Below are 18736 nucleotides of genomic sequence, written 5' to 3'. Positions count from 1 at the left end.
GTTCCCCAGTGGTTGAAGCCCAGCCCTCAGCAGTGATAGCTCAGAATCCTAACCACTGGACTACCAGGAATTCCTGACATATGGATAATTTCTGTTCCTAATCTGCTTTGTAACTTTGACTAAGTCTCCAAATTTGTTCTATGATTTCTTCTTGCTTCATAAAATAAAAATAATTCCTAGTGGTATTACCTCCCTTAGTGGAACTATTATAAGGGTAAACTGCCAGTATAAACAAATATCTGCTCATTGAGAAGTGTTAGAAAACAGAAACGTCACTACTCTAATATTCTGGTTTTCTGAGTTCGTTGTATATGCCATATATTCACCATTTTGCTGTTTTAGAGACAATAGTATTCCTTCCATATATGTTAAATAAATGGATAGATGGGAGGATGGATGAACAGATGGATAAATGAATGCATATATTGATTCTAAATTGCTGACTTCAAAATATATTCTTAAATTAATAAATATACATAAATACATATAATAAATATATTTCATTGATTTAAATCCTACCTTATTCCAAAAGGGGCTTCCCTGATAGCTCAGTTTGTAAAGAATCCGCCTGCGATGCAGAAGACCGTGGTTCAATTCCTAGGTCAGGAAGATCCGCAGATAGGCTACCCACTCCAGTATTCTTGGGCGTCCCTCGTGGCTCAGTTGATAAAGAGTCCACCTGCAATGTGGAAGACCTAGGTTCAATCCCTGGGTTGGGAAGATCCCCTGGAGAAGGGAAAGGCTACCCATGCCAGTATTCTGGCCTGGAGAATTCCATGGACTGTGTAGACAATGGGGTCACAAGGAGTTGGACACCACTGAGCGAATTTCACTTTCACTTTTCACTTTATTCCAAAGAGTATTCAATACAGGATGATATTCATATTACATGAATGGCATAAATATCAAGATGTATTTAACTATAGAAACTCCATATCTGAATACTCTAGGCCAGACCATGCTTTGTTACTAATACATTGTATGACCTTAGAGGCAGTTCGCATGTGAGTTTGCAAACGGAAGCTTAAAGACACCAACTGTAAATTAATCTCTGCCATGATTTTGTGAGCTTGTTCCTTTTGTGGAGAGAGGGACTTTCCTCATTCCATTAAAAAAATAAATAAAAAGCCCATGACTATGACTTTCACCACTTCTCTGATCAATATTCTTCTCTAAACACAAATGCATGGATCAGTGGCTATTTTAAGATAGCCATTTGATCATTAATCATTAAAACAGAACATTATCAAGCATTACTGAGATGAAGAAGCTCAGGAGGGATATCATCCTTCTACTAATATCAGGTCTCAGTTTATAATGACCCTGTGGTAAGATCTTCACCCTCCCCACAGCTGCCTGCAGCACCATTGATTTACTGACAGTGAGTTAATAAAGCTTCCTTAGATACTATCCTAAAATATTAAAAAAAAGTTAACGTGAGCTTCATTTTATTGTCCCTAGTTTAGAAAAGGCAAACAAAAGTCAATTTGAAATAACACATATAAAGTGCTTGGAATCACAGATCTCAATAAAGGTTAACTATCATTACTATCTTCATTATTGAGTGGAGCAATCACGTATTCAAGTTCATTGCATTATGAAAGTCCCTTTAGATTATTAAATGGAATACATATTAAACATGAAGAAAAATACAGACAAAGTATAGTTTGATATATTTTTAAAAGTCCTAAATCATCACATGTTAGAACTAGACAGGTCCCCAGAAGCCACGTAATCCACAGCTCTGATTTAATGATGAGGAAATAGTGGTCCAGAGGATGATGGTCACAGAGGCTGTGGTCATTTATCTTACTTAAGATAGACATGGTGGAACAGATGACTCAGCTCTTGATGTACCAATATCTTTTACTATTTAACAATATTCTTCCTCATTTGAAAATTCTGAAGGATATATCACTGTCCTACTAAGAGAAATTAATTTTTGCAATACACACTTGGTTGTGTTTGTTTCATTAACTACAGCAGCATCAAGGTGGTACCTTGTCAGGCAGAGATGTAAGAGCAGAGAGGGAAGAGTGTTTAAAGGAAAGGGCTTAACAGGTATAAAAGCCTAGAGTCAAGACAAAGCCAGGTATATTAGAGGAAGAAAAAAAAGCAGTATGTCTGATGCAGAGATGGAAAAGCGAGAAAGAGGGAAGGTTAATAAATGAGACTGAACAAGGAGGAGACAAAGCATACACATTCTTGTAAGCTATACAGAGCCACTACCAAATACCACCAGCATTTTAGTTCAGATTTGTCTTCTGAGGAAATGAAAACGCAGAGGCAGGTAAGTTGTCATGGAAGTGGGAATGCATGAAAAGGGGGGAAAACAATGAAACGAGATGTTTCAGGAGAAACCTGAAGCAAAGAAATCATGGATGCTTTTGGTGAGACAATTTGGGAAGCCAAATTTGAAAGCGATGTGGTGTCACTGTATTAAACACTCTTTTGGAATAAGATAGGATTTAAATCAACAGAATGGTGGGAGATATTTTACTTCTTTTAGAAGGCTGAGTGGTATTTGTTTTATATGGTCTTCATGTAATTACTCCAGATTATGAAAGTGGAAAAATTCAGGGATTAAATGAAAATTATAAGTATTAGTTTACAAATATTGACACTTTCCAAGGTAAAAAGCAGATATTAACCAGTTCAAACCATCTTCACATTCAGCATTTTATATTAAGCTCAGAGTTAAATGTATAACCTTAAAAATAGTGCATAAAATTTATAGCAAGAACTGAATGGGCTTTTCAGCCTTTTTTTTTTTTTGAGTCAAGACTCCAGTGAGATTTGGAACACATTTACTTCATGAAAGATTTAAAATAGTTTAGAAGTGTAAAACTAGCTGAGAATCTCAGGACTCAGAGAAACCAGAGAGGAAATACTAATGAAACATTATAGAAATGTAGACCTGGATTACCAGAGAGGTATTTTGCCTTTATAATGACTTTTAGATGACATTTAAAAAAAGAGAGAGAGACTAGAAATTAGAAAAGTGAAACTCTGTAATACTAGCCAGAAGAAAATACTGCATGTAATATTACTGAAATCAACAGAGAAGAACATAATAAAAGAAAGATCACTAGAGTAGGGAGTAAGACCTACTCTAAGACCTAAGTAGGGAGCTTTGACATCATTTCACTTCTCAGTGTTATCATTCATTCCATCTGACCAAAAAGAGCATTTTGGGGGAAAGAAAGTTGATCTTGTTCAATACTACAGAAAGTTTCAGAGGGAGTCTTTTGACAGTCTGATACTACCTGCCAATCCATCATTTTGTCATAAAAAAAATCTATATTGCTTTTTCCATATTCGAACTGCAAATTCAATAAAGATTTATTTGAGCAGGATAAAATACCTAATTTGTAAATACAATAAAATACATGAATTCAAAAATCAACTATTAAGGTTTTTATTAGTAACAAAATTTGTGTTGTAATAATATACATTAGTCTTGCAATGACTGTTATGTTATCATTTACTTATGTCAAGTAATTTTTCCCTACTAAGAATTTCCAATTAAAATAAATAAATTTTAAAAATAGTTATTTTTAAAAGAACTTCCAACGACTCTCTTTCTATACATTTTCTCTCCTTACTTTTATCACTTTCTCTGTCCCTGTATAGGTAGCTAGCCTATTTTCATAGAATATTTGAAAGTGTCGCTCAGTCGTGTCCAACTTTTTGCGACCCCATGAACTGTAGCCCACCAGGCTCCTCCGTCCATGGAATTTTTCAGGCAAGATTACTGGAGTGGGTAGCCATTCCCTTTTACAGGGGATCTTCCTAACCCAGGGACTGAAACCAGATCTCCCTCATTGCAGGCGGGTTCTTAACCATCTGAGCCACCAAGAAAGCCTCATAAAATATTTGCCTATTTTTAAAGTTTCTATCCTTAAATGTGTGCATCATTATCTGCTCATATCAGTTTCTTCTGGAATTATTTTCTTAATGTACTAACCATAAAGTCTTAGTGATTAAGCACTTGATCAATTTAGCTTTGTGTCATTGGTTTTGCATCAAAAAGCTTCAGTTGTAAGAGTTAACTGAATTTTTCAATACCAGATATTTGGCAATTTAATAATTTGGAATCTTAAGTTTGTTATAAATAAGTGATTGATTTTATAAATTTAAGTTTTGTGTACTATATAATAATTGTGGTTTTGCTAGGATCTAACTTTGGCCACCTCATGCGAAGAGTTGACTCATTGGAAAAGACTCTGATGTTGGGAGGGATTGGGGGCAGGAGGAGAAGGGGACAACAGAGGATGAGATGGCTGGATGGCATCACTGACTCGATGGACGTGAGTCTGAGTGAACTCCGGGAGTTGGTGATGGACAGGGAGGCCTGGCGTGCTGCGATTCATGGGGTCGCAGAGAGTCAGACATGACTGAGCGACTGAACTGAACTGAACTGAATTATAACTCATACTGTGTATAAAATATTCACATAAAAGACTCTAGTTTCCTGGAAGAAAAGATAAAATCAATAATTCTTTAAGACAATTGGGTATTGTCAAAGAAAATTTCACATTGATCAAAGATCCCACAGTTCATATACTAAGTAGTATGTTGTATTTTTATTTTACATATGCTTCTGAATTATATGGAAGTTAAAATATTATCCTATTGGAGTGCATTTCAGCCTACTTCAGCCAAGAACTAAGCAGTTTCATTTACTGTTCTAGAGATTATTTATCAGTAATAGATCTATTCATTTTACATATTTTCTTGGCTATATTCACAAACTCTATAATCTGGGGCAAATTAAACTCTCTCTGCTTCAGTTTCCCTTATGCAAAATAGGAATTGTATGAACATTTATTGACAGAATTATTATAAAAATGAAACAATTTAATAAATATACAATATATAGGAGATCATGTAGCATGTAGAAACCATATAATATTAATGAAGATATTAATAGAAAACATTATCTCCCTAAAGGAAAGATACATCCATTTGGCGGCATGGAATTATGATTTGTTAGTGTACAGAATACCCTTGTGTGAATATTCCGTAAAACATTTATCTGTTCTAATGACCACGGCATTTTGTTTATTTCCAGTTTGTGACTATTACAAATAATCTCACTATACTCTTGCACATGTCTCCTTGTGCATATGTGTGAGAGTTTCTCTTGACTATATCCCTAACGAAATATACATATATTCAAATTTGACAGGTAATGCCGAACACTTTCCCAGGTGGTTGTATCATTCATACGACCAACAGCACTATTGGAGAATTCCAGAGGACACTGTCTTTCAATTTTTAGGCATTGTGGTGATGTTTAATGACAGTTCATTTGGTTTAATATACATTTACTGATTATTTATGAAGTTAACCATCTTCATATATATTTGCTGGCCATTCCCTGAAGTGACCAAGCCACTTGCCTATATCTTAAATATTTTAATTAAAATGTAACTCAAAAATAAACTTTATAAAATCTAACACTAATCCAGATAGGATTTTTGTATGGTTATTCTAAAGATATTGATCAAGGAATGAGTTAAACCATTTTCAAAGATTTCTACATTTCCTGCATCATCTATATATCTCAAGGCAGGAACCAGTCCTTGAGATCGCTGATTACTCTTGCATCTAGGCCTGCTGAGCTCCAAACTAATTGTGGGAATTTACACTGCCTCTCATTTTTGACAAGCCCTAGACTAAAACTTTTGTCCTTGTAACTTTCTGTGGCTATCAAGTTTTCTGCTCAGCCATCAATCATCACACAATTCTTTTCCAAAAATAGCAAATTCTTCAGCAAAGCTCACAATTCTTGGATCATCTCTCTTGATTTTTCTGTTTGTTTTAACCTCTTGCACCTTGGACATTTGATTATTCACTGCACTGTAAAATCTCTAATGTATTCAGACTTTTGTTTTCCTTTTTGTTCAATATTTCTAGTTTTCCGCATTGGGTGGTTTGGACTAATTAACCAAGTAAGCATTACTGCAAGGTTACTACCACTTAACCTTTACCAGCCCTTTCACTGCAATTTATTAATTTTCTTATTTTTGTCTTGTATTTATTTTAGTTCTTGACTTTTATATTACGTATAAAAAACAGTATCAATTAAGCAATTAGTATAAACATATTACAATCAACATGGGAAGTAGAAGCAGTCCTTGCACCAATGTGCCTTTTTTGCATTATTTCTATTTTTCCCTAATTGACTTTTCAAGAGTGGCTACATCCACAAAGAAACAAATGCCACCTGAGCTATTTTGAAGCTCCTCAGGTGAATTCTCCTCTGTAATAGTTACCTTCCCTTTCACTTACAGCATGCACAAGGCACTACACCAAGCATTTCAATTTTTTTCAATAGCCTTGAAAATAATTTGACAAGTTAAGTATGCTATACTATTTTGTTGATAAAAAGCTGAATTCTAGAGAAGATAAACAGCATATCTAAAGTCATATAGTTTTAAAGGGTGAGCAGTTGAATTTAACTCCAAATCTGTCATTGGCCAAGAACCATCTGATTAACTCCCACGCAAGTTCAAACAAAATAAACTATAAACCCTCAGCAGGAAAAAAACAAAAAAAAAAAACAACAAAAAAGGGCTGTTTGTTACTGAGAATGTTGTGTTTAGTCACTGATCTTGCTATCATTTTGGAATCTGTAATTTAAGAGAAATATATGGAAACAAGAGCTATAAATTTCCTATTATAAGATTTCATAGGTGGGATAATTTACCCAAAAACTGGTCTTACATTTAAGTTTTTAATCCATTTTACGTTTATCTTTGTGAATGGTGTTAGGAAGTATTCTAACTTCATTCTTTTACATCTAGCTGTTCAGTTTTCCCAGCACCACTTATTGAAGAGACTTTTTTCTTGGGGAGGGAGAGGGTGAGGTGAATTGCGAGAGTAGCATTGAAAATATATACATTACCATATGTAAAATAGATAGCTAGTGAGAATTTGCTGCATGATGCAAGGAGCTCAAACGCAGTGCTCTAAGAGCACCTAGAAGGCTGGGATATGGGAGGGAGGTTCAAGAGAGGTGGGACATATGTATACCTACAGCTGATTCATGCTGATGTATGGTAGAAAGCAACACAATATTGTGAAACAATTATCCTCCAATTAGAATAAACTTAAAAAAAGGAAAAAGATATAGCCTATGTCTAGTCTTGAGGGTAGATAAGATCTTTTTCATGTACATTCTTATTTACAATTTTGAATTATTTTATTATTTTTAAAAACACACAAAAAAGTTAGATTAAGTAGAATATCTCTATTTTGAAGGAAAGGGAAACTGAAGATGTTAAGACATTAGCAAATGCTCAGTAGTGAGTATAAATTTGTTGCTGTTTTAGTCACTAAGTGATGTATGACTCTTTGCGGCCCCATGGACAGTAGCCCACCAGTCTCCTCTGTCCGTGGGATTCTTCAGGCAAGAATACTGGTGTGGGTTGATATTTCCTTCTCCAGGGGATCTTCCTGACCCAGGGATCAGACTCACATATCCTGCATTGGCAGGCAGATTCTTTACCGCTGAGCCACCTGGGAAGTTCCAAGTGAATACAGTGTCTACCAACTTTATGAAATGTTCAAGAACTTCTTGTCATTGCTCATTAGGCTTTAACGGAGTATGCACTAGCCAGGTATCCATCAGTGACTCTTTAAATAATCATTAGTCAGTGCTAATTGACTGTATTATAGACTGTCTTTGCAGGTTATTTAAATAAGCAGGCGAACAAGCAGTACAATCTGTTACAAGTTCATTCTGCTTCATTAAGGCAGGCTTTGTGCATTTGAAACATTTTAAAGGGAGGCTTGTGAAACAAATCTAGCCCCAGCCACAACTGGAAGTCACACTTAAAAGTCCACTACCGCTGCAAATATGTAACTAGAAACTCCTACATTTGAGTATATACCTGTTTGCTTTCAGTTTGTCTTGAAGTCATAAGGAGAAAAGAAAACTACAGTCTTTATGTATCTGTGTAAGCTTACTGAGCAGAGTGAGGCAATGCTCCTGGAAGAAAACAAACAAATAAACTATAGTCAACAGGATGTTTGTTGTATTGTCCCCTTCAATTAACTGGGTGTTTCATTTTAGTAATAAGTCACTGACGTAAAGAAGGGGTAATAGTGAGTATTGTGGAAGCCACGTTTACTAGGAACTGAGGCACACACACCACCACCTACTTTCTTCTTGTGGAGCCCCTTTTCCCCTGGTGGACTCAATCATTCCCTGTTTTTCCACCTGATTATGTATCCCCTCTCTTTCCTCAGTACTCTGACTTGCCTACAGGCTCCCTGGCCTTTCTAACACTAAGACTGCTCCATGGACTTGCAGGTTCACTTCCCAAGGCTTAACCCAATTGCAGGGAAAGCCATGGTATGTCAGCACACACGGACAGCTGGGGACAGGCTGCAGCTGACTAACGTGTCCACCACTGACTCCACATTGAGACTAGCAGGTGAGTGGCGCTGCAATAGTTAGGAAACAGGTATGGATGGAAATGTGCAATATACTTGTTTTAGGTTCTCAAATAGTAGTATTTCATCTGACATCCAGGCTGCTTTCTCTGATCAAATCTTTATTTTTTTCCTCCATTTTCTTCAACTCTAAATCAGAAAGGGTAAATAGCTTCATTTTAAAGTTTTAATTTAAAATTTTATACTTATGGAAATATTTCTGAAATTCATATCCAGATAAAATGCTAATTTTAAAAACTGCACTATAATTCTGGCCATGACTTCAATTGAATACAACACGCTTTTTTCAGTTCCCTTCTTAAGCTCTTATATAATTTTCATGGCTAACTATTATCTTATCAAGCAATTGCATTTCAGAGATTGCTGAATTTTTGTAGTGGATGGAAAACTTTCTAAATTGATAAAATTGCCATGAGCTTTTGAGCATAAAGGTAAAATATATATTTGGAACTATTATTGTACTTATAGTCATTAAATTAAAAGCTGAAATTATCCTGTAGATTATCCTGCAGATGGGAGTATTACAACAGCAGAGAACTTTCATAGAGCCATCCCCCTTGTAAAACTGGATACATTCCAAAAAATCCATTTACAACATAACAGTATATACTTTTCATATACCAATACTGGTTATGTACTCCCAGTGCTCATATCAGAACTTAGGTTCTCTTTGAGGTGTGATAGTAGGCAAATCCTTTAGATGCCTCTTTGAATAAAAAAAACAAAGAGACATCAATAAGCATCACATAGTGGTAAAGAACCCACCTGACAATGCAGGAGAGATAAGAGACAGTGGGTTCAATTCCTGGGTTGGGAAGATCCCCTGGAGGAGGGCATGGCAACACACTCCAGTATTCTTGCCTGGGGAATCCCACGTACAACAGCCTGGCAGACTATGGTCCATAGGGTTGCAAAGAGTTGGACATGACTAAAGCAACTTAGCACAGCACAGTTTCTAAAATGCCTGACATGTAAGTCATCGATAAGTTTGTTTCAAAAAATAAAAAGGATAAATCAATACAGTCTTGGCTGGTTTACTACAATGTCATAAAATCAGCAGCATGTATATTTAAATTATTGAAGGATTTTATTTCCAAAATTGCTATGGTAAAATTAGAAGCCCTAAAAAATACTGCTCAAGAAGAATAATTTTAAAATTATTTTAAAATAGTATAAAAATATGAGCAACCATGGGTTTAAATTATAATACAAGTATAACAGATTATAATTAAAGGTGTACAAAATTAAACCCAACACAGGATTGCTATGCACTGAGTCCATTAATATAGATACTGAATCCATTAACAATTTTGTTCTCTAAGCAATATCTGAAATATCTTTCTACTTACTTTAAGATTGGTTTCCCCTCCCTTCAAAACAGAAATTAATTTAAATCCGTTTTTATTGTCTTAACGTTTTTAATAATAGCAAAATAATTTAAAAGTGATGTGATTTAAACAAAATCAGAGCTTAGACATACTCACTGCATTCTACCATGCTTGCAACGATAAATACACACACACACACACACACGTATAAATCAAAAGTCAATGGAAATCAAAGAAGGCATAAATAGAGACACATAACCATGTTCATGGATTGGAACACTCAACATAGTAAATGTACTAATTTATCCAAATTGACATATAGGTTTACTTAATTCCAATCAAAATCTCACTAAGATTTTTGTAAACACAAAATTTATTTAAAAGTTTACATGGGAAGGTGCAAACTGGTTAAAATAGCTAAAGCATTCTTGAAGAAGAAAAAGTGTGAAGAATCACTCTATCCAGTACTAAGGTGGATTATATAGTTACCATAATCAAGGCCATGTGGTATTCGTGGAGGAATACATATATAGAACAGTGGAATAAAAAAAGAAAATCAGGAAATAGGCCCAAACATACTAATAAAATTTTGACAAAGTTGTAAAAGCAATTAAATGGAGGAAAGACAGCCTTTCAACAAGAAGTACTGGAACAACTGGACAACGATAGTCAATGGAAGTCACCCTCAATTTCACACTTTATACTGAAATTAACTCAAAATGGATCATGGACTTAAAAGTAAAATGAAAAATACACAGTTTTTAGCAAACATATAGAATATCTTCGGAGTGTAGGAATTGCTAAGGAGTTTTTAGATGCATTAATATTGGATCTTATCAAATGAAATGGATAAAAAGTGAAACTATAAACTGGGAGAAAATATTCATACATCATATATCTGACAAAAGACTAGTCTATTTGAATATATAAAGACCTCCTGATATTCAACAGTTTAAAAAATGATTCAAAGATAAAAAGAAAAAAAATATGCTTGTCAGATTTCCAAGTGCATTCTCACTAGAGAGAGAGAGAAAATGGGCAAAAGATATAAGCAGATTTCATCAAAGATATAAAAATGGAGAAGAAACATTCAATACATAAGAGGCCCAACTGCAAAGTATTAAGTGCATTTAGGACTCAGACAGCCTGAGTTTTATTCTAGATCCACCCCTCATTGACTGTATGACTTTGAATTATGGTCATCTTTGTGTTTCAATTTCTTCATCTTTTAAATGGGAATAATAATATTACTAACTGGATGGCTGTAATGATTAAATGTTAAAATCTTTGAAAAGTGCTTGGTACACCATCTGACACATAATAAGCAAATACGTGTGACTGCAGACTTCACAAATTTTAAAGATAATGTTATTCTATAGCCTACTAAGGATTTCATTTACCTATATGAAATAGTTGATGTCTGACAGTCTTCAACCCACAAAAAAAAGATAGTTTCATATGGTTCAACTCACACAAACTCTAGAACTGGGACTTCCCTGGTGGTCCAGTGATTAAAAACCTGCCTGCCAATGCAGGAGACATGGGTTTGATCCCTGGTCTGGGAAGATTCTATATGCTACAACTAAGGGCATGCACCCCAACTACTGAGCCTGCTCTCTAAAGCCCATGAGCCACAGCTACAGCAACAAGAGAAGCCACCGCCATGAGAAGCCCAAGCACTGGGGCGAGGAGTAGACCCCTCTCCCTGCAGTTGGAGAAAGTCTACAGCAATGAAGACTTAGCAAAAATAAATAAATCAATCATTTAAAAAAACCCGTAAAACTGACATTTTGGTATTCTCATGAATAAATAACTGTAGAATCTATATCTATTTATAATACCCCACATATGGAATATTAAACCTCATTCTATGGATGATCCAACTAGTACATGCTAAAGGAAATCAGTCCTGAATATTCACTGGAAGGACTGATGATGAAGCTTAAACTCCAATATATTTGCCACCTGATGTGAAGAACTGACTCATTGGAAAAGACCCTGATGTTGAGAAAGAATGAAGGCAGGAGGGGAAGGGGATGACAGAGGATGAGATAATTGGATGGCATCACTGACTCAATGGACATGAGTTTGGGTAAATTCTGGGAGCTGGTGATGGACAAGGGAGGCCTGGTATGCTGCAGTCCATGGGGTCACAAAGAGCTGGACATGACTGAGTGACTGAACTGAACTGATGGATGAAGTAACTGGGGCTCACAATGGTCTCAACTAAGGTTCAAATGTGTTCTGTTTTCTCCTTTCAGTATTGCCATTTTATTCATCCATCTAGCAACTCAGAGTAACACTGGCTGGAAATGATTTTAAAGCACTTCAAACAACAGCATAAATAATTTCTGGTAACAAGACCATTGCCACTCTGGACATACAGAAAGTAATCATGTCAGTTTTACATGTATAATAAAGGCCCTGATACATTATGATAAGTATCTCCCAGGGCAAAAAAGGAGTGTCCTGTCTGTCTATTGGCAAAATTCCTTATTCTTTATAGAGCAAGTGATTTATTTTCAGAACTCTACCTTTGAAGAAATCCTGTGTTTAAAAAATCATTTAATATTTTGAAATTAAAGATGAGTTCTTTCATTTGAAGTCACATATGGCATTTTACATGTCTCTTTTGGCAGTTCTCTTCATGGCCAACATCCACTAAAAAAGAGTTGGCACTTCTTTGAACAAACTTTCTGACTGGACTAGAGACAAGCTTGGTGTGGAATTAGCACTTTTTCTGACCGGTGTCATTAGTGCTACCAGTCTGGATCTTGAGGCTGTGTTTATTCACCAGTTTTACTAGTTGGCAAGTTACCAAGCATTAAGTGTGAAAAATGACAGACCCAGAACAATTAGTATTAAGATAACTCTTTGCCAGGAAAACTCCTGAAAACTTTCTTGCTTGCTAAGAAATTTAAATAAATACTGAAGTGGGTGTATCAGTTCACCTTATGGTGAAAATGAAAGTCACTCAGTAGTTCGACTCTTTGTGACCCCAGGGACTACACAGTCCATGGAATTCTCCAGGCCAGAATACTAGAGTGGGTAGCCTTTCCTTTCTCTAGGGGATCTTCCCAATCCAGGGATAGAACTCAGGTCTCCCACATTGCAGTAGGATTCTTTAACAGCTAAGCCACAAGGGAAAGCCCAGGAATACTGGAGTGGGTAGCCTATCCCTTCTCCAGTGTGTCTTCCCGATTCAGTAATCGAACCGGGGTCATCTTATGGTACGTGTCATCATTACACAGGTCTTAGTTCATGGGTCTAAGTTTTGACTTCTCTGTCAATCTTAACTGTAAAATATCTTTCTCCTCTTTTATTCTGAGTGTTCAAAATGTTGGAAGCAACTCCTCTATTATGATGTGTTACCCTTTGAAAAAATGTAAAATAAAGAACATAGAGATTCTCTATCTCTGACACTTTAATTAAAATCCTAAATGTGAGCAAAATAATTTAATGATAATCTTAATATGGTTATTTTAAGCACCGTTAAGCCTTTACAAGTCCTAGGGATAAAAATTCAGTTCAATTTTGTAAGAAATAGAGCTTTTACTGGCATACACTTGTTGCTTCTGGTATGTTTGTTGCTTCTGCATCTGGAGATATTCAAAATTAAAATTATGAAACATGTTCTTATGCTTGAATCTGGCTGAAAAAGTCACTAGCAAAAGTAATTAATAACACTTAAAAACCAAGAATTTTCAAAAGTCATTAAAAAGATAAATAAAAAAAAATGGGTTAAAGTAATAATTGTAGACTTTATGATATCATTAGACTATAAAACTCAGCATAAGAAAATATTCTGCTCATGACTTTCACACACAACATTACATTCTTACCTTCAGAATCAATGAAGAAGCAATTATTCTGGAGTACTAATTGCTTCATGAAAAATGGTCATGGTGAACTTTTTGTTTTCATTTTTATCAATATGTTGTTATATTTCAGGGGAAAAAAACACCTATGTTATTTCGATGTAACAAAATTTATATCCTGTAGAAAATATTTTCTACCAAAAGTTCTATAAAATCTATTAAGAGAATATATTTTATAGCAGTTTACACAGGATACTACAATAAAGATACACCATATACTAAAGTTAGATTAAAAGAGAGAAAAGGAAATAAAGAAGAAAGCTATTGATAGTTCATATTAATAATCTTAAAATAGTTTATCAACATTGGTAATGAGGTAAATACACATCTCCATGCTCTACTTACTAAATAGTGGTATAATAGTGAAATTTCTGGAAAGACTGTTTAGAATACCTACAGACACTAGTTCTGAAGACACACAGCTCAAGTTTAATCTCCAAACTTATCGACAAATGTAGCCATTTAGGTGTTTAATAATTACATCTTGCTAAATTTGGATAATTTTTGAAAGGCCTGGAAGTTAAACTTTTAATCTACGTGATTAAATACTGCCTGATACCAAAATTGTTATACAATAATGACTCCATCTTTTAAACTCTTATTTTTTGACTAGTAGTTATGAAAGGTGAAACATATATAACAGTTCTCAACTGAGCTGTCTTTTGGCAATCTCTAAGAATGAAGAATTAAATCTATGGATTTGTGGCATACATTGTTATATATATGTATCAATTTAATACCTCTTTAAAATTCAACATTTGATATGCACATAAGTATGAATATGTGTTTGTGGCTTTAGTTTTTGTTCTGGCTCTCTTTTTAATGATACCAGACTAAATGCTGAAAACTTATAGCGGGGTTTTCTAAAACTACTTTTAAGCACTCAGAATAAAATCCTTTGGTTCCTGATATCATTAGAAATGTAATAAATTTTAAAATAAACATGGATTTATAATAAAAATATTATCAATTTTTCTGATTGAAAAATTCCAGAAAACTAACATAAAATAAAATGCTTTCAAAGTACTTATAACTAAATTATTTCTGTCTAGGAAAAGTATGAGAGGCTAAACCCCTACATTTTCATTGAAATTAACAGCTTCCTGACAGAATGTCTTTTAACGACAGCTTGCTTTATTACTACAAAGTTCTCCGTCTAGTTCCATCTTAATAATAATATCTCTGGAACAAAAACACATGGCCTGGAATTAATAGCCAAGTAGATCTGTGGCAAAGATTAATACCTAAAAAAAAAAAAAATACACCCATATTACTGGAGATAAAACCATTAGAAGCTCTAAAACTTTTAGTGAATGTGGATTATTTTGCTTTCCTTTTCTTCTTTTTTCCAAGTATTTTAAAAGGAGTTCTAAATTTACGTGTAACACTGACAACTACAACGCGGGACTTTGAACAGAATTCATCGCTCTGCTTTCCATCCCACCTCTTTACCTGCTGATGCATCACCTAACTTCCAAATAATTAAACTTTCAGCCCAAAGGTGACTGAAATGAACCCTTGCTTTCAGAATAGGACTTAAAAAGGACCCCAATTATCAGATTAAATATCAAACAATTCCTCTAAGTAGAGCAGGCAGCCAGCCAAAGGCATATCACACAAGAGTTCAAGGCAGTCGGAAAAGGTCAGACCCCAGCTCAACTCTGGAAAAAGCTTAATTGCTTTCTCCCTAGCCAAGTGTGCTGCCAGATAAAAAGGCCCAAGAAAAGTTTTGCCAGATGGGCCAGCTGAATGTCCAGATGCCACCTTTGATACAACACATTTTAGAGCTTTGCAGTTGGATGCTTCATCTGGCAGCATTAATCTATGACAGTTCAGAGCTAGAAATTCTGGACAACGAAGAAGAAAGAGGGCTAGAGCTTAAGTGGATTTGAAAAATGGGAAACAGAAAAAAAGAACAGAAAAGAAATTATAGTTAGAGACAAAACAAAATTATAGTTTTGTCTCTAAAACATGTATAATTTTGACTACGCCACTCAAAGATAAAGGAAGACCATCATATTTTTGCCCCCAGCTATGAAAAAGTAACTGAGCTGTCCCTACCACCATCAATAAATTAAACAGGCAAACAGTTATGAAAGAATTACTTTTGGACTTTGGAAAATTTCAGACATGACTTTCAGACACCCAGATAGTTCATGGGGATCTTGTTGAACTGAAAAGCAAGGTTGAGTTTGGGACAACAAAGTGGCTACAATTTGTGAAACGGTCCAAAGACAAATGAACTGTCCAGAGAAGAAGGAGCTCAAGAAATCTACATAGAGCTCCTCCAAGCCTTTTCCCCCGCAGATTCTGAAGTATAGTTGACAAATAAAAATTGTATATACTTAGGTCACACAGCTTGATATTTGGACGTATGTGTACCTTGTGAAATGATTACCAAAATAAGCTAATTTATGTATCTATCACCTCACAAAGTTAATGTTTTCTTTTTTGTTTTTCCTGCTAAGAACACTAACGATTTACTCTTTTAGCAAATTTCAGGTGTATAATACAGTATTATTAATGATAGCTACCATGCTACACATTAAATCTCTAGACCTTATTCATCTTATAACTGACAGTTTGTACCCTTTCATCAGTATCTCCCCATTCTACAATTCCCCCAGTTCCTGAATCCACTGTTCTATTCTCTGCTTCTGTAAGCGTGATCACAGAACACCATAACAAATATAACACTAATAAAAATAGTTGGAAATAATTTTAGAATTATCAAAATGTAACACAGAAATATAAAGTGAGCAGATGCTCTTGGAGATAATGGTGTCAATAGATCTGCTCAATGCAGGTTGCCACAAATCTTCAGTTTGTAAAAATGCTGTATCTATGCTCAATAATGAGGTGTACTTGTACTCTATGTCTTGGTTTTGGTGGCAAATAAATGACAGAATATATGTTTTTTAAACTCATCAAACTACACCCCTAAAATGGTAAATGTTACTGTGTATAAATGTACTTCAATAGACAATATATTTTTAAAACATTTAAGAATGAAAAAAAAAAAAAAACTGTTGAAAAGTGGATGAAGATATTTGTCACATGTTGTTAACAAAGGCTTAGAACACAAAATATGCTATGAACTTCTAAAAGTCTAGGAAGAGACAAATCAATATAAAAATACACAAGACTAAACAGGAATAATGATATTTGAACCATCAGTAAACCAATAAAAATGTTCACCCTCATTAAAAATTATCAAATCTCATTAAAATCATAGAAATACATATCTACCCAACCAGCACATACTAAAATTTTAAAAATCTAATTTGCATGGAGGAGGTAAGATAAGAAACAAGAAAACCCCTGTACACTACTGATTGGCATATACATTTTTTTATACACTAAAAAGTCAACATCATCTTTTAAAGCAGTATATACCCACTACTTAGAATTCAGCAACTCTATATTCTAAGTATATATACTAGAGAAACTCTTGCAAATGTTCATCAAGAGAAATAAAGAATATTCACGTCATTGTTTGTAAAAGGAAAAACTGGAAACAAACCAAATCTCTATCAACAGGGGTATGGTAAACAATGCTTGGTTAAGTCATATAAAGAAAAATGTAGTGGAAAAAAATGAACTACATATTCATGTATCAGCAAAGATATCTTTCAGGATAATGAAAAGAAGGAAAAGCCAAGAATAAGCAGAGCAAATTACAAGTATGTAGATTAAGAACATTCATGACTAAGTAATAAAATATTTAGAGTTATATTTCGTAATCTCAAAATGGTAGTTATAATAGATACTAAAGAAAAGGGATCAGGGAGAAGAACATCGGGGGCCTCAAAAATGGTATTTTTCCCTTAAGCTGATTTGTGGTCCCTGTAAATTTACATTATTTTTATTGTACATATACAAAATAACCATTCTCTTGTGTATAGATATATAACCCATTTTATATTACTTTATAATTTCTAAATAATAACCTTAAGGTAAACCAAATATCTCACTGACTACTAATAGTTGTAATTCTGAACAAGATATTTTGGTGGAACAACCTGGCCCTATTTTTCCTTACCTAATCCAGATTACAAATAAAAGAAAAGTGAAAGCTGCTCCATTGTGTCCAACTCTTTGTGACCCCATGGACTGTAGCCAGACTCCTCTGTCCGTGGAATTATCCAGGCAAGAGTACTGGAGTGGGTTGCCATTCCTTTCTGCAGGGGATCTCCCCTACTCAGGGATAAAATCTGGGTCTCCTGCACTGCAGGCAGATTCTTAACCATCTGAACCACCAGGGAAGCCCATAAATAAAGGAAACATCATCATTTTTGTCATGCCTTTTGTTGGCCCCTTGTGACAACATTGGTCCCATTCTTCAGAGGTAATGCCTTTCCAACTTTTCTACACCATCATTTGTCTCTTTGCTACCAACCTACTCCCGGGCCAGGAGCTAAAGTGAAAGTGAAATCGCTCAGTTGAGTCCGACTCTTTTGGACCCCATGAACAGAGGAGCCTGTAGGGCTTTTCTAGAATGGGATTTCTAGGCAAGAGTACTGGAGTGGGTTGCCATTTCCTTCTCCAGGGGATCTTCCCGACCCAGGGATCAAACCCAGGTCTCCCGCATTATAGACAGACACTTTACTATCTGAGCCACCAGGGAAGTCCAAACCCAAGTTAGGTTCGGGGCTTGGCTGGCCCTAAGCCCTAGTGAATATTACATGTACATCAACAAGCTAGCAACTTTTCGTGCAACTGCTTTATTATACAGTTAGATCAACAGAACTGTATGGGGAAATGACTGACAGAAATTAAAGTTACTTTTTTAGCCCTACATCACTTCATGGGAAATAGATGGGGAAACAGTGTCAGACTTTATTTTTGTGGGCTCCAAAATCACTACAGATGGTGACTGCAGCCATGAAATTGAAAGACACTTACTCCTTGGAAGGAAAGTTATGACCAACCTAGATAGCATATTGAAAAACAGAGACATTACTTTGCCAACAAAGGTCCATCTAGTCAAGGCTGTGGTTTTTCCTGTGGTCATGTATGGATGTGAGAGTTGGATCTGTGAAGAAGACTGAGCACCGAAGAATT

This window comes from Bison bison, unplaced genomic scaffold (genome assembly GCF_000754665.1).
Source record: "Bison bison bison isolate TAMUID 2011002044 unplaced genomic scaffold, Bison_UMD1.0 scf7180017863702, whole genome shotgun sequence".
In the NCBI taxonomy this organism is placed as follows: domain Eukaryota; kingdom Metazoa; phylum Chordata; class Mammalia; order Artiodactyla; family Bovidae; genus Bison; species Bison bison.
This window is presented reverse-complemented; position numbering follows the sequence as displayed.